Genomic DNA, 16,012 nt, shown 5'->3' on the forward strand with positions numbered 1-16,012 from the left:
ACCATGGTTTTCTTGGAGCACCATTTAAATACCGTGATCTTTCACCATGTCCTTTTCATGATCATTTCAATACCATGCCATTTGAAAAGATATATCATAGGCATTTAAAATAAAGCTACACAGACATATTTTGACAAGAAAAAATAAAACATAAAACAAAAAGTGACTAATAAATAAATAAATAACACAACATCATACTAAAATTAGACTGCACGATATATATCCAAAAAGTACTGTAATGTAATTTAAGCAATATCTTGGTATCGCCGTCATGATTGCATCTAAAACATGGAGATACCGTAATACTTTTCTTAACTGAGCTTACAAAAACGTACCAAAATGCACCAAGATAGTGGAGGTGAATGCATGGGGTTGTTAGAAGTACCTTGGAATTTCAAGCTACAGGTATTCCAAAAATACTGTGGTATGTAAGTTAATTTCATATCTTCACAATATAATGAAATCATCATACTTCAGATGCATAGTGCATATTCAAAACAACTACCCTGGTATTATCGTAGTGCATGTTAAAAGATGTAAAGCACAAACAGAAGATGCACCCCTGTGCTGTGTAAAAATGTACGTGCTGTTGTTGCTCTGCTCTCAGATGGACAGACCAGTGTCATTAGTCACAGCCCTCTCCCTCTCATTAACTCGGCCGGTCGCTATGGCAGCCACACAAAGGCCGTCCCCTCCCTGCCTGCACATGGAGGGTGACAGGCCAATTAGAACAGGGCACATTGACACACTGTGATTACCTCTCCACAAGCTGAGGAGAAACAGACTGAGGAAAACAGGGGTTTCCAGAAGGTAGAAGAAGAGGTGGAGGCCGTGGAAGATGTTCGCGTTTGAACACACAGGCTCTGATCAGAACCCTAGCGAGCCGCCTACCTAGACCGCCATCATAGGTGTGCTGACTATGTTCTACAATGGGTCTGTTCGCACTGAAAGAGAACATTACGCGCAGTGCGGCAGCAGCCAATCAGAACACGCGTAATGTGGAATTTGGAACAAGTGGGTGGGGCTTAACAACATGACACTGCAGAAATACGAATCCAGTGACCAATCGAAACACTCTGATTTACATCATTCTAACTTTTGGGTTGGCCTATAAAAATATCACTACTAATATATTTCCTACAAAAATAAATAAATAAATATTCAAGATTATTATATTATAATTAATTCCGTACCTACAATTGATCAAATTGGTTCACACTGTAATTAAAAATTAACTTTTTTCACTTAATAACTGAGCGTGCTGCGTATTTACACGATGCAAATGAACAATGTTAATTATTCTAATGCGTCCCGGACAAAGGCAAAGCGCTACCTACTCAACTATAATTAAACCGTTGTGGTACAAAAAGGGCTTTTAACTTGTGGGTACGTGCAGCTTTCAAAAATAGTAATTAAAAACAAAACAACTCATGTAAACTTTGTAAAAGTTCATGCAAATGCATGCACGCTTTATGCAAATTTGTCAAGCCAAAAGTTGCAGTAACGGTGAAAGGCAAGGATTTTCGGGCACATGACTGGCTCGGGAGACCTGGAGGGAAAAACATCCAGAGGACCACAGAAACGGCCTTTTAATTGAAGCTTTTCAAGCCACAAATGTTTAGAGCACTTTTCAAAAAAAAAGGAGAAACACAAGATACGTAAAAGACGTTTTTGGCCACTTCTGGTCCATATAAAGCGCTTGCTAAAAACAGGTGCACTTCTATAAAGCAATATTATGGATTATGGACTAAACCAAAAGCACCGTTTTTAAGTAACAATGGATTTGCTTCTTACAAACTCTTCTTACAAATGTTGACTGATGTAATTGCTGCAATGTTTTATCAGATGTTAATACTCTCATTCTGACGGCACCCATTCACTGCAGAGCATCCACTGGCTAACAAGTGATGGATTGCTACATTTCTCCAAATCTGTTATAGAATGAATCTATATCTTTAATGGCCTGAGGGTGACTTTTTTTTAGCTAATTTGGGATGAACTACACCTTTGAAAATACACGCATCTAACATTAGTTGATCATTGCTAGCAACATCGCCTAAAAGTTAATTGGGGAGCACGACTATCCATTTCAAATCAAAGTACTATAGTAGTAAACTACTTCATACTAGATATAAAGTATTTTGTTCGAGCCTCTAACTTTGGTTCTAGACAGGCAGATGGGAGTGCATGAGTGCGTAATAGTCTCAGTGTCTTGCTTTCATGTGCTAATACGCAGACTGCTTGTCTGCACACTAAATGACTAAAGAGGGTGAGAAATGAGATATGGAGTTATTGGAGTTCAAAGTGATGAGCAGACGCTTGCATTACGATAGCATTAGTTGTCAGCTATAATCTACCTTACTCACCGCTGCTGTCCCGGTGTATCGAGCTCATCAGCCACAGCGCAAATGGATGTAATGTTTTGATCTCGAGAGTACAAAGGCAGCCTACAGGTCAGAGTGTTGATCAAATCAAGCAGTAATTATGGTAATATTCTGAGACGTTCATGCCACGTAACTTTTCAAGCTTACACTGAAGTGAAAATATAAAAACCTTATTAATGTAATCCTGAGAGCAAAAGCAGCCATTATTTAGCTACAGTGAGCTATTACAGGAGTAACATTGAACATTTGGATGTTGTGTAAAAATGAAATAAAGCTTTAAAAATTTCTGATTTTTTACAGTTTAGACTCCTAACGTTTGGGGTTGGTAAAAAAAATAAAATTTAAAAATAATGAAAGCAACTCTCTTTTGCTTAAGGCTGTAATTATTTGATCGTAAATACAGTAAAAACAGTAATATATTGAGAAATATGACATTTTAAAATAACTTGCATAATCATTTGTTTCTGTGACGCAAAGCTGAATTTTAAACATTCTAAAAATTACAAAAAATTCAAAAAATTATCAATGTTGAAAACAGTTGATTCTTATTTGTGTGGAAGAGGATTCATTTTAACCGGGATTTGTCTTCTTTAATGAATAGAAAGTTTAAAAGGACAGCATTTATTTGAAAAGTTCTAGCGTAAATATTTTTGATGTAGACCAACTACTGAACGGATCTAAAATTAAAAAAGCTATTAATAAAAGCTAAAATGAAATACCCGTGTAGAGTGGCATCTATATAACTTTTGATATAAGATGTCTAAGTTCCATAATTTTAATGTAAAAAGTCAAAAAAGTTTACTTAATGTTTATTCTCACATTTTTGACTCAGTTGCTAGAAGTACTTATCATTACTTCAAGAGCTTGCATATTCCGGCCTAACTAGCTTGTATGTGTGAAATAGCAGAGCAAAAAAACCCGAGAAATATTTTTCAGTATTACTCCAGAAAACATCAGCCACATATCCCAAGATTATTTACATTAGCACTCAGTCTAATCTCTGATAACCCCATTACACCAATCAATAGCAGCCTGAGAGCGCTGAAATACATGCTGATGCACTTTGACCTTGAGAAAGCTATCGAGTCGGTGTTTCACCGAGTTAGCCAGTTAATTTAATAGAGGAATCCGTGCCGGCTGTTACCGACGCCGATGACCTTATCCGTCTGTGCCGGCGTTTTCCAGGGATCCTTTAGTAAGAGGAATCAAAAAAGACAACACACTCCACACACAAACAGGCCAATTCCTGGCCGCTCACCAGCCCCAAACCCCTGAAGAAATCTCACCGCTCGCCTTTCTCAGCCCAAGCTCGTCTCGTCTCGCTGTCTGTAAGGACATCACTGCAGCTAGTTTGTATTTATCAGACAAAGTGACATGCAGAAATATACTGAATTAATAAAGACAGACAAATAGATGAATTTTAATTATTTCAAAGCATACTGACAGCCAAAAGGTATTACAAAAGTCTGCAAAAACAAAATCAATTATTAATCAAAACTATTTAGTATAATTAAAACATAAAAAAAATAAGGCAGAAAAACATTTTGAATCAACTAGTTGGTTATGACGGTTTACTTTAATCATTGATCGGGGGGAAAAATTAAAGAAATGGGATGTGCCATTATTTTAATTTAACATTTATTAATATTTAACTAATTAAAACTTATTTAATTATTGAATTATTTTCTTTTTTTAATTGCAGAAATATGTACACGACAGACTGTAGAGCAAAATCAAATGATCCTTCTCATTTTCCTTATGCATACAAAGTTAAAAATAATAATAATTTTTTTTCTGCAATACTATGCGTAAACGGAGGCAGTTATTCTTAGTCTAACTATGCAAGCACATAAATACAGACATGCCTATAATCCAACATGCATACAGAAATACTTCTAATTATTTTCTCTATTCAGTTTTAATTATCTTTTTGTGCAGTTTTGAAGTCACTCTGAGAACTGTACGAATAATGTGAAACCCATAACATTGATACGGTATCATCATCAAAACACTGCCGAACTGTTACAGCTGGTTTAGCCATGAAGGCCCAGCGGTAAAAGACTGGCCTTATAACACACAGACCAGCGAGTAACACAAACACACAGGAATCAAACGAGGTGGGATAGCTCATTTTCACAAGCTACATTTGACTTCTGTTTTTTTAGAGAAACTGAGTCAAAGACACCAAGAGAGAAACAGAACATTGTGTCCAGGCAGACGAAGGCGTTCCCCGTCCAGCTCTCATCTCGCCGCTTCTGTGGGAACGCTTCACTGCCTTTCAATAATAAAAAAAAAAAACATGGAAAAAAAAGAGAAAGAGAAACATTTTATCCAGCATTCTCCAGGCAATTTTCCTCTCTCCACACTGACCTCAACGAAACACAGCACAAACACCCACACAAAAGAACAAAATCAAGAAGCTCCAAACACGTATGGCACATTTCTCGAACACAAAAGACGCATTATTTCCATAATGGTTTTCATAAGCATTTTGTCCCTGTGGCTGAAGGAGTGAGGCTGGATGAATGATGGGAGATTATTGGGGAGAAATGACCGGGTAATAATTTAATAGCTGGTAAATTAAGTGTAAGAAAGCCACACACAGGGGTTTTTTCCAAGAAGAAAAAAACAGAGAAAGAAAGAAGAATACATGGAAAAAATACAATGCATCTGGAAATAAAAGAAAATTATATATGACGCTCAAAAGCTGACCTTTTTAGCTTAGAGCAGACTTTATGAACACTCGTTTAACATCAAACTGCAAAAAAATTTAAATCTAGCTCAATTCAAGATGGACGGAGAGAGCAATAGACAGATGGATGGACTGATGGATAAATGGATGGAGCAATAGATGGACGGACGGATGGATGGAAGAAACAGAGCAATGGAGACAGATGGATAAATGGATGGAGCAATAGATGGACGGACGGATGGATAGACAGATGGAAGGAGAGAGGGATGGACAGATAGATGGACGAACGGACGGAGGGATGGTTGGATGGACGGACGGAAGAAAATGGACAGACAAATGGATGGACAGATGAACGAATGGATGGATGAAATGGTAAACAGATGGATGGACAAATGAAGAGATGGACGGATGGATGGACTGGTGGACCAGCGGACAGACAGATGAACGGATGGAGCAATAGATGGATGGATGGAAGGAAACGAGCAATAGACAAATGGACAGACTGATGAATGGACAGGTGAACGGATGGACGAAGCAATAGATAAATAGAAGAAAGACGGGCAGATATATGGATGGATGAAAAAATAGCCAGATGGATTGATGGATGGATGGAGAGACTGGTAGATAAATGGATGGATGGAGCAACAGATGGACGGATAGATGGATGGACGGACAGAAGAAACAGACAAATGGATGGACAGACGAACAAATGGATGGATGAAATGGTAAACAGATGGATGGACAAATTAAGAGATGGACAGATGGATGGACTGATGGATGGACGGATGAATGGACGGACAGACAGATGAATGGATGGAGCAATAGATGGATGGATGGATGGATGGAAGGAAACGAGCAATAGACAGACTGAAGAATGGACAGGTGAACAGATAGATGAAGCAATAGATGGATAGAAGAAAGACGGGCAGATATATGGATGGATGAAGCAATAGCCAGATGGACTGATGGATGGACGAACTGATAGATAAATGGATGGATGGAGCAACAGATGGACAGATGAATGAATGGATGGACGGATGGACAGACATATGGACGGATTGGATGGATGGATGGATGGATAGATGGAAGGACAGAGATGGATGGATAGACACAGGTGGATGGAAAGATGGACAGAGCAATAGACAGAGACAGGTGGACAGATACTTATTTAAATGCACACACACAAACGTAGGTCTATGTTTTAGCATAAGAATAACTCATGCACTTTTAAGTCCTATAACTATTAAAGTTAATGAGGTCCATTTGGAGTTCATGTTCTTGCTCCATTTGCTCCATTTAATCTCATTTCTGTCTACTAGGAGAAGCATTCGAGACATTACTCAAGATCTCATTTGTGATTTGTCTCTTTTCTACAGGAAGAATTGCGGAAAAGAAAAACAGAGAGAGAGAGAGGAGAATGAAACAGGTCATTCGGCCAGAAGTGAATTGACGGTGTGTTGCAGAAAGACTAGAATGAAGAAGAGGGAGGGAGAAAGAAAAGACCATAGAAAAAGAGCAGATTGGGTGAGCGGGGCGGAGGGCAGAGGGGTTAGAGATTTGTGCAGGCGGCGCAGCAGTATAAAAGAAGAGCGCGCCGCACACAGAAGCTGTTAGTCAGAGAGCGGCGTGGCATAATCGATTGTGAACACTGCCACCCAGCGCAGCCAATCACAGAGCTTCACACAGACTTCTCTGGTTTGGAGCACTTGCACTCGGGGAGGGGGGTAAAATGAACAAAAGAGCAGTGATGGAAAAGAAGGAGGAAGAAAAACAGACTCTGAAGACGGGATGGAGAGCGTAGCAGACAGCCCAAGACTGGCAGAGTGCAGATTTTGTAGCGAGCCGCTCAGATGAAGTGACCTTGAGACGACAAAGAACATTTTACGCCTAATCTGCTCTCGAGAAATCACAATCACACATGACAGGACGGTAATTCACGGCGCGTTCGAGATGAACTGGTTTCGGACCGTTCAATGCCCAAACCTACCCGAAGGGCTTCCTGCAAAAGCATCTGTCATCTAAATGCACACAACAGAAAGGGCTGCCACAGGATGACATTTCTCTAATCTCCTTATCTCAGCTTGATGGAAATCCAAAGGCAACACAGCTTTCAAAAAAAAAAAAAAAATCAAAGCTAACTTGAACTAAGTTTTAACACGTTTGCAGTGAACTACACAATCCATAAAAACAAACTAAATGTGTCAATATAAGACTGCAACGTAAAAAACTATGTGAGCAGCCAACATAAAACCAATACTCAAACCTCTCGTTTTTGTAAAGGAAAGTTGTTTTTTTTATCCTGGCAAGTAACATATATTAGTTCACCCAAAACTGAAAATTAGGCTGTGTTTTACTTACCCTTAAAGCATCCTAGGTTTTTGCGACTTTCTTCTTTCAGACGAATCCAATTGGAGTTAAATTAAAAACTGCGTTGGCCCCTCCAAGTCTTTCATTCGCCAGTTCTGCTTTCGGTTACCCCAATCAGCAGAAGTGAGAGAAAAGCGTTTATTACATTTGAAATATGGATATTTATCTTACAAAAACTCATGGATTCACTCAACCCCACCTGTTTACTCCCAAGGAAAGGCTTGGAGGGGCCAGTTTTTGGGGGGTTTTTTATTATTTTTTTTCATTCGTCTGAAAGAAGAAACTTACATACACCTACGATGCTTTGAAGGCGAGTAAAACATAGGTTAACCCTTTAAGGCAAGCATCACTTTATTTAATACTTTCAGCATTCTGATTAGCGTTATTTTATCTTACTGATAAAAACTAAATTTAGACTTAATTTTATAAATACATTTTTATCAAACATTTATAACACATTGAACATATGTGGTCCATAAAGTGCATGCCTATATTAAGTGGCCATAATCACCAAAATAAAATATTTTGGAAAATTAGGTGAATTATATATGAATTATATATGAACAAGCCCTCCTATAACATGCTTCATATAGACCGAATAAAAAGTATAAAGCAAGTACTGAAGTGGAGATGAAAACTCATTTAATTTAATTGATATTAACAGCCAAGTGCACTGAATTAAACGCTTTAAATGGATATAATGTATAATATAATGGATCCTAAAACTGACCAGTGCATGAAACAATGTTTAGTGTCTCCACCATGACAGAAAAGAGAGCATAAAAACGGACAGATTAGATGCCGCCGCTTCTATAATCACCATAGCACATAATCAATGGCAAACAAATACGTTTCCAACGCCAAGCTTGCTTGCTCTAGCAGAAACCACGGTTTAAACCAGCCCAATGTGGCCTGCTGGTCTTGCATCAGTCTTTTACTCCACACTCAGAGTCACAGCAATGCTGAGATACGGCTATAAGACACTTCATCTATCTGTAGTAAAAGTGGAAACAACCAATTAACCAGCCCTCTCCCTGTGACAGGCACCATCTTCATTAATTTCCCATTTTGTTTTTTTTCCCCGCTGAAAGAAAATGGCAGAGGTCGCTTAATAATGCCGGAAAAAGAGCACAGAGAATGGAGAGAGTGAGTCGGCGATGGAGAGAGAGAGCGAGATCCCATTCGTCACGCCTGACGGACATCACCTGTTCAGAAAAAAAACATCTCAATTATGAACCGGCATTAAAAGATGGGTTGCCAGATTAAGCCGGCCTCCCCCCGCCGATAATGCGAGGCTCGGACGCACCGTTACTGGACTGGCACCGGGAAGATGGTGATAAAAACGGCCGAGAAGGCGGCAATGTTGTGTGTACGGATGATCAGCAGGAGTGGGTAGACCAAAGTATGTCCAAAAAACACGCTGACCACATCTAAGATGCCAACAGGAAGATAAGACGCGGGTATATCACTGATATCGTCCTTTAAAGCCATAGCTCACCATACACTTTAAAAAATAAACCAGTTGCTTTGTAAATATCACACTAATAAATAACTAACTGTTTATCTCCAGTGAGAACTCTGTCATCGTTTACTCACCGTCATGCTTTTCCAAATCTGTATGAGTTTTTGTTCTGTTGAGCACAAAAGACGACATTTTGAACAATGAGTTGACGGTAGCCATTGACTTCCAAAGTATGGGATAAAATACTATGGAAGTCAGTGTTTACTGTCAAAGGTTTAGTTTATTTATTTTTAATTTTTTATTATTTTTATAGTTTATTTTGTTGTCGAAGGAGAAATGCTTTTACAACACGTGTAGTACTCTACATTTAATTTTTTGACGAACTATCCCTTTAAGTGATTGAGTCGGACATAAATGGGCCAGCCTCTGTTTGATGATGTATACTTAATATCCTAATGTCATAAAATAAAAATCGATAGTATTTTTGGCTATTGCACCAAATATCCCCATGCAACTCCGGGGCCGCATTTTTTAATTCAACTATTCCTTATTAAGTTTATGCTTTCGTAAAAAAAAGGCTCTTCTGCTCACCAACACTGTATTTATTTAATAAAAAAATAGAGGCTGTGTATTTTTTTTTAAATATGCGAATGCATTTTAAAAATGGCATTTATATATACTTATGACTTTACTGGCGCTTTTTGTTGGGTTTAATTGCTGAATAAAAACATTCATTTAAAAATAACAAAAAAAACCTCCAAAGTTGACTGCCAAGTGTTGATGCACGCGTCTCACTAGGGTAAATCACATTACACGGCGCATGCATCCCCGGCTGACCGAACCGTAAGCATGTCCACCTTTTGATTATTGATTTTGTTGACTGCAGTAAACAGCGTCAGTCAGATTTACCACTGACCGAGCAAATGCGCTTAGCAAAGCTGTTTTAGCGACTTTAGCCACTTCCCTCGGTGCATGTTGAGCCCTACAAGGCCAGATAAAGATGCACGGAGACAGATAGCAACATTTGAAGCTCTCTCCGTGGGGTCACGTGTGTGTGTGTGTGCGCACGCGTAAAGCCGCGCATCTGCGCTGTTGAACTATGTAGGGGAGAGAGCCTCAGGGCCAGGGGCTGATGGGGACCTTTCAAATCCCATTGCGTTGTCTCCGTCCTTCATTTTCCCACTGCATTGCCATGGAGGCAGATAACATGCTCGAGTAAAGGTTACAACGCACGCTGACATTTCTGCTGAAACCGACAACTAGTAGATTCTTAATAACAGTGGCCCACTTTGTACGTGTATGCGTGACCATGTCTGTGTGTGAGGAGAAGCAACATGAGAAGGAACGAAGAAGGTAAGGAGTCTGAAGCACATTTAATCACAATGAAAAAATAAAATGCAAATAGCCATATACTTGTGCGCAGCTGCAATCGCAAAAAAGACCGTAAAAAGTCTTGTGAAAAGGTTCCCATATGTATTTATTTATTCCCAAATATTCCCAAATATTTATGCATTTACTTGCTATGACTGAACAGCACCGAATTATGCAATTAAAGTACATGTGTATTATGATATATATTTTAGTATTTTAATGAGCATTTGTGACCTTAATGTTTTTGTTTTAGAATGATTGACTCCTAAAAGACTATATTAACAAATCGCAGCCTCAAATGCCCAAAACTACATTAGAAAAGTTAATTCAAAATAAAAAAGCACATATTTCCAAGGCCTGTGAGTTAATTAAAAGAAAGCCTCGCTCAGTAACCCACAATGCATTGGGGTGAGTGATAAGAGCGTGCAGGCTAATTTGACTGAAACTGGGATAACAAAATGATGTGCAGAAAAAAAGTGTGAATGAAAAGAGCTCTAATCGGACCCGGCCGTGCTGGTTTTATGCGTGTGGTTTGTGGTTCATGTCAAACCCCAGACCTCAACCACGATCACAGGTGCTTATCTCTGATCTCTGATGACAGGGTATTTATACTATAAGTTATATATATATATATATATATATATATATATATATATACATTTGGTAATACGTTCCTGTAAACGTTCCTGTGTGTATTTGTTTTTGCTGTGCCGTGCAGTGTAGCCAATCACAGACGTATCTGTGAGACGGTTTTCTTGAACGCTTTTGATTGGCCGTTGCGAACAAGTTAGTAATTTATTCACTTCTAAACGCCGGGCGTTTTTCTTCGCATGCTTGCAATTCCTCTCACTGTAAGTCAATGTAAAGAAGAGGTTAATTAAAGGATAAGTGCTCAATTTCTAGGCTAAAGCGTATTTGAATAAAAGTTTTTTGTGCTGCTAATGCGCTCAAGTTGTTCAGGTCAAGTTAGCCATATAAAACCCGGCGGTGATAAATTCCTCATTCCTCACTTAAATGTGGGAAATATTTTCAAAACGAAAGAAAAATATAATTTCTTAAAACAGACATAAATGCAGACTAATAAGTTAATAGAATTTTTTTTTTTAAATGTGTATGCAATTATTTATAAAAGTAACGACTAGTAAATCTTGCACTTCTTTCCCTGTACATTATAATTTTTTTTTGTAAAAAGTGAATAGTTTTGCAGCACTGTAACAGTTATTTTACATCAATTTAATGATAAAAGTTATAGTATCTAGCCTAAAATACTATTTCTAAAAGTTATAGTATAAATATCCACTCATGTAATGACACGTATATATTTATATTTATATAATTGTTATTATATTTAATATACACATATAACATTTTTCTAAACTATATTTATTTGTGTGTTTTATGTTTTTTAATAAACATACACAAGTAAATCAAGTCTAATTATATTAAGCCTATATTATATCACATTAATTATGTATGTATTATATAGTATGTGTGTGTTTACTGTATATATATATATATATATATTTTTTTTTTTTTTTTTTAAACTTGTGACTGAACAGTACTGAATTATGCAATTAAAGTACATTTCTTTACTGAAAATACTTAACACTATAGTGTGTGAAACAATATGCATTATACACATATATATATACATATATATATATATATATATATATATATATATATATGTGTGTGTGTGTGTGTGTGTGTGTGTGTATGATGCATATTGTTTTGCAAAAATATATATATTTTTATATGAAGAACAGTAGTATGCAGAACAAAATGAGCATCATGCTGATTACTACTGTCAACAAGCAATGAAACTGCATGCTAATATTACTCAAGCATTACATAAATAAGCCGAGAAATCAAATATGTAACTATGTAAAAACAGAGGCAGAGTGGGTCAAATACCAGCCGACACACACCAAATAACCAATGCCTGTGACGACAGACACCCTCTGAAGGTTGATTAGAGACTCTCTTTCCTCCTTGCAGATAAATTCACAAAAAAGTGTGGCTGCCATTTTTGCGAGAGCAATCAGCACACACTTTCAAATAAGTGACCACGGTGTCACTCCAATTCTGCGGCGAGGCGGCCCGATGGGCAGTGAAGCGGCACGGCTCCGATACCAAACACATTGCTCCAGCGCTAGCCAATTTATTAGCCAGATTAGCGTAGAGAAACAGAAACGTTTATTCAGAACGAGCAGCGAGCAAATGCTGAAAGATAAAACAAAAATACAAATCTGGATCGCGGGAATGCATAGCAGAAATCTTATTTAAATTAATTAGAAAAACAGAAGAAGGTTTTCAAATGAAATGCTAATAAATGTGGCTGAGGAGGTAAATGGGTTATTACGCCGGCGTGTGTCCGCATATCAATGCATGCGAACTGTATATTTGACTGCAGTATCTGATTTTCATATGTGCCAAATTCGAATGATATCAAATGTGATAAATCTGGGGGGGTTTTTACCGTTCTGAGTGGCTACATACAAAACCGTCGCATCAATTCAAACTCAATTCAATTCCATTTTAAATGCAAATTCTATAGTAATATACACATCTCAGAAAATTTAGTTTAATGATTACTGTAAGTAAAACGCAATATGCCATTCCTAATTATTACAACAGGGCTGCATGTTTAACTTTGGTTTGGGGGGAAAAAATAAAAAAATTTCCCCACTTATTGACAAAGACAGGAAAGTTTTAACAAATAAACAAAGCTCAGATGATGCACTTTACTTCCGTAAATGGTGCTTATGAATCTCATCATGTATTTTTTACCCTTTCAAAATCTGCTGTCCCTTTGAATATAAATCGTATTTACAGCTGCTCTTCTTCGCCGATACACAAAATATGTCTAAATAAAACCACAGTCAACATCTACAGCAAAAACTTTATATTCATAAATGCAAATTAGCTTCTTCCGTGCTTTATTTTTTAAACTAAACGCTCCAAAAATGAAAAATAAGCAGCATAAATGTTATCCACATGCCTAATTTGAAGGTAAAAACAGGCTCTATAACCATGTTATATATATATATATATATATATATATATATATATATATATATATATATATATATATATATATATGTGTACTGTATGTATATGAATATATGCTTGCACATTTAAAATGTTTACACTGCTAAGTTTAAACTAATTATTTAAATAATATCCAACATCTTAAAATAATAAATAATAAGCTAGCCATGATTTTTCAATTGCAGGTTATTACCTATTTCATTAATGAGCAATGCATATGCATTACATTATATATTTTTTTTTGTTAAAACTGTGTAACGTAATCCTATATTGGACGGAAATATAAAAAAAAATACAAATATTACATTTAGGCTAGATGCTATAACTCGGTGGCTTAAATCCAAGTCATTTTTCACTGCTTGTTTACAAGATACACTGGAATTAACAACATCAAACCTGTTTATTGATAATGGACCACTGAGGTGAAGCGCCAACGTTAAGGGCAATGCAAACACATCATCCCTTGAAACTCATCTCCAAAAAGTCTCCAAACCTCAAAATAAAGTGAAAAGATAGACAGCCAGGACTGAAGACAGAGTCTTATTCAAACACCTCACACGCGGTCTGTGTGCCCACTCTGAAGGACAGAGGCCGTGCGTGACGAAGCGCTTATTAAAAAGCGGTGAGTGAGCGAGCGAGATGACGCCGGAGCTCGTCAGACCACCAAACAGCAGGGGAATGGAAAGCATGACCGAGGACGAGACTCAGGTCACGACACCAAAGAGAAGAGATGAGAGGAACAGAAGCAGAAAAATAGAGTTGGGTGTCTGGAAACAGTTCGGTGGCTATCTGAAAGCTACAATAGCTTTAATTAACCTTGAAGGTTGTAATACTGTTGAACTGGAAAAATTGTTATTGTTTTTAAACAGCCCAATTAGACGCTGCTTTTAATATTTACACCTGAACCGCATACACAAGATTACAGATTCTTTTTTTTTTTACAGAGTCTTGTACGCTCAACGAAGCTGTATTTATTAGATTAAAAATACAGTAAAAACTGTAATATCATGAAATATTGTTACAATTTAAAAGAAACGTTTGTAAAACGTTTGTAAAACGTTTTTCTGACGCAAAGCTGAATTTTCAGCACCGTTTCTTGGTCCTTCAGAAACCAATATGCAAACGTTAAATACAATCATTTGCGGCGTTACGAAAATAGTTATTTTTAAAACGCATCAATATTTCAAACAAACGCAATACTTCAAACTTCAAAACATTACAAAATCTGAATTATTTCAATTGTTGACTGAAAAAAAAAAAAAAAAAACCCCGACCAGATGAAGAGATTTCAGTAAACATAATGTTTCTAACTTTGTTAAAAGCAGCATTTTTCAGATGTTGGACACACTCGCTGTCTCTCAGACTGTGGCTAGCTCTCTTAAGGGACCGCTGTTCCAGGTTGAAGACCGATAAAACACAAAAGTTGCAAAGGGACGTCTATTATCATCCTCTGCGCCTGCTTATCTGTCCAAATGTGTGACTTTGGGTCAATGCAATCAGTTCTGGGGGAATGGAAGTGAGCCTAAATTTAACGCCCTTTGTTTACCTTATCTCATGAGCGCGGGTAATTCACTGCCACAGACCAGAATGACCGAAATGTAAAGTTTTTCTTCTCTTAATCAGTGATCCAGACATTTTTGTAGGTTTAGTCAAATGATTTTTTTTTTTTTCGCTGGCAATCATCCATAAAAAGGACAATTGGAGTCGGTCTAAAAGTCTAAATAAAAGTCTCACCTGAGTCTGACATTCATAAAAACAGGAAGTACGGATAGGCTATGCATGATTTGCGAAGGAAGATTATTCAACTAGTCATGCAACAACCAAACGGTCATTAGTTTAGGTTCAAAAAAACCTAAAAGCTAAGTTGTTTTAGGAATAACATTCATTAGTTTTCACTTATAATTACACTTATAATCACAAATAATAACAAAGAAATTGCAAATAAGAACTAGAATATTATTTTTTGCAAAATGCATCTTTTTTTTATATCATCTTTTTATACAGTGGACAGTTTTGGATGTCTCTATACATCACATATGAATAATAATAAAAATAAATAAATAAATAAATATATATATATATATATATATATATATATATATATATATATATATATATATATATATATATATATATATATATATAAAAGATTCAGGTTAGTGGTTGATCAATTTGGAGCTCCTTTCCAATTACCAAATCAACTTTTACATTTAGCGTTACACCCTTAATAAATCCACTTTAAATAGATTTGACATCAAGTTGTAAAAACCCAATTATTTTGTTCAAATTGCTGATCGGAGTCATCTTCTGTAACTTATTTCAACTAGAAAATACCCCCGTAATGGTGTGCTAGGTCTCTCTGACCCCTGTAAAGGTCAAACTCAAACAGCTTAAAATGATTTCCATTTCCTCCGAGATAATGCAATAACGATGACGAGATTACATCGGTGATTGCAAAGGTTTCCTTTTCTTTTCGTTCTTTAATCCCACAACATTTAGCCCACAGGAAAGTAAAATGCTATGGTAGGACCTTGGGGCAGCAGGTACCATGAAGTATCACAGCTTTACCATCACTGTCTGCATCACGGTCTCCCAACAATACTTTCTGTAAGAGAAATACCCCTACATCATTTTAGATAATAACGTCTTAAACATTCGGATGGAATTATGGTTTCAGAGAAATTA

Source organism: Puntigrus tetrazona, chromosome 6 (genome assembly GCF_018831695.1).
Source record: "Puntigrus tetrazona isolate hp1 chromosome 6, ASM1883169v1, whole genome shotgun sequence".
Taxonomy (NCBI): Eukaryota; Metazoa; Chordata; class Actinopteri; order Cypriniformes; family Cyprinidae; genus Puntigrus; species Puntigrus tetrazona.